Below are 2,865 nucleotides of genomic sequence, written 5' to 3' on the forward strand. Positions count from 1 at the left end.
TGATGCTGTGGGGTCATGGGTTCAGATCTCACCACAACAACTGTAGGAATTTAACTTTAATCTGTAAAATTTGGAGTTGAGAACTAGTCTGAGTATCTGTGAGCGTGGAACTGTCATTGATTGTTGCTTAATGAGTCAGTGAGTTCAGGAAAGCCCTTTGAGGGAGCGATCTTCCATCCTTAATAAAAACCCGAAAGAACTGCTGTGGCTGTAAATCAGGAACAAAATTAAAGTTGCTGGAAAAGCTCAGCAGGTCTGGCAGTATCTGTGAAGAGAAAACAGTGCTAACCGTTCTGAGGAAGGGTCACCAGACCCGAAATGCTAACTCTGTTTTCTCTTCACAGATGCTGCGAAACCTGCTGAGCCTTTCCAGCAACCTCTGCCTCAGATCTTCCATCCTTACCCTTATCTACATGACCCACAGAAATGGCGTTGACTCTGAGCTGATGAAAGAGCCACTCAGTTTAAGAGCATTTAGGGATGGGCATCAAATGTTTGCCTTGTCAGTGACATCCACATCCCATGAACGAAGAAACAATTAAATAATGCACTGCCAGCGATGGTAGTAGAGTCTGATGCATTAGGAACATTTAAGCGACTCTTGGATAGGCACATGGATGATAGTAGAATGAAGGGCATGTTGGTTAGTCTGATCTTAGAGTAGGATAAAAGGTCAGCAGAACATCGATAGCCAAAGGGCCTGTACTGTACATCCCAACCATGGGATTGGCCTCAATCTGCTCACTTCTTTCAGATATCAATATGAAGTTTAAAATTCAGGGAACCTAAAGTCTTAGTGTTTGCCCTCTTAAAGGCTGCATGACAGTGCAATGATGACACTGTCCCTGCTTAGAGAATGTTCATAGTCCATTGCCTTATCTAGCACTTATCCAGTTCACAAACCTTTCATCATTTTTTTATATCTAATGTTATTGGACTGGAAGAAATATGCCAATGTGCATGATTTTACAAATTGTTATGTCCCGAGAGTAGTTTCAGTGCATTCCCTTTTTGTTCCTAACAGTTCAATTCTTTTTTCAGTGGCAGCTCCCATAAAATCCTAAAGTCCCTTTCAATGTAATTTGTGTGGGGAAGGAAAAATGTCAAAGGAACTACCAAACCATCTCCAACCACCCAAAGTCCTGCTAAGACAGAAACTTGTGTTTTATAAGAAGCAAGAACACAGAAAGCATCAGGGGATAAAGAACTCAACATTTCAGGTGCAGCCCTTCTTCAACGCTGGTGGTTTCCTTCCCTGGAAGACCATGAGTGAACCAAATGGGTTTTTCCCCAACAATTAGTTTACAGTCATTGTTAGGCTCTTCAATCCAGATTTTTTTGTTGAATTCAAATTCCACCAATCACCCTAACAGGCCTTGAACCCAGGATCCCTAGCCGAGTGAATAGTCTAGTAACAATACCACTAGGTCACAGCTTCCCCTAGTGGGGAAAGCAGGCAGAAAGCATCAAGTATGGTCAGATTGAATGGTAGTATAGGCTTGAAGGGCTGAGTGGCCTACTACAATTCCTATTTTCTGTTTCAATGTTTTTTATGACTTTTCTGTTACTCCCAGGAGCAAGGTGAGAGCTGGGCAGCAGAATGTAGTGGTACTGGAGGGGCCAGGATTCCGAATTCTAATGGGAGGATGAACTTCAGCGATTGAGTTCTCAGAAAAACATCGGGAAGTCCTTTAGCAGCTACGGAGTACTCATTAACGTGCGAGCTCACCAGGGTTAAGCACACCATCCCAATGCCATTCTCTACGAGTGAGCAATATGTGTCTTTGGATTCCTGAACATTTAGATAGGCACGCAGCAAGTGAGGTGCTCATTGGTCATGGAGGGATGGGTTGCAGGTTCCAGACGTGGTTCATCTCAACCATTCAATGGCTGGCATCAACTGATGCTGGTCTGATTGGCATGGGGCACAGACCATGTCCGAGGGCAGGAGGGAGGCTGAGGTTTAAGTGGCACAGGTCAAACAGATTGGCCAAGGCTCAAAGGCTGCCTGGCTTAGAGTGGGCAAGGGCTGACAAAGATAGTGTGAGAAATAGAACCCACTGACTTCAATAATTTCAGTCTGAGACAAGATCTGAAGCAGCAATATCACTTATTACACGCTTGCAAGCATGGTGTCTAAAATAGACACGCAGAGTTTAGCAAGTACATATCTTATATACAATTCATTTCTCTTTCCCTCCTCCTATTGCTCCTCCCCTGTTTACATCGCCCACTACTCTAAACCCGGCTGTTTATCTCTGGCCTCATCCGGCCTAGTGCATAACAAAATGTATGTCCTGCTTGGCCATTTCACCACATCCTGCTGTGGTCCATTGTTATATATCCTCCTCCACTGCCATCTGCTTCCTTGCTTGCTAAAGCAATATTTCCTTCCATTCTTTGCCCATACTGAGCCTTATGACGTCTTGATTGTGGTCTTTTTTGTCTTTGCAGAAGCGGGAAACAGATGCTTATAACTCCTGTTTGTACAAGCGTATCTAGCTTAACCTACACCCCCGCCCCTTATAGCACCTTATCTATTTGTCTGTAATATCTGCCATTGTTTGGAGGCACATTTCATTCTTGTATGCATATTTTAGCTAATACAAAAACAATTATATATTTCCTTCACATAGTTTTCATTCTTGTTAACTCAGCTCTTGACTGAAACAATTGTACACTGCTGTGAGTTCATTTACCTTGCATAAGTAATTATGATTGCAGAAGTAACACTGCTTTACCCATATCCCACAATAGGAAGGGAGGAAGGCTGTGGGGTGAAGGGAGGATGTTGGGTGAAGGGAATTAATGGGGAAGGGAGGATGATGGGTGCAGGGAGGATGCTAGGGAAGGGAGGACGATGGG

The sequence above is a fragment of the Chiloscyllium plagiosum genome, chromosome 38 (assembly GCF_004010195.1).
Source record: "Chiloscyllium plagiosum isolate BGI_BamShark_2017 chromosome 38, ASM401019v2, whole genome shotgun sequence".
Classification (NCBI taxonomy): Eukaryota; Metazoa; Chordata; class Chondrichthyes; order Orectolobiformes; family Hemiscylliidae; genus Chiloscyllium; species Chiloscyllium plagiosum.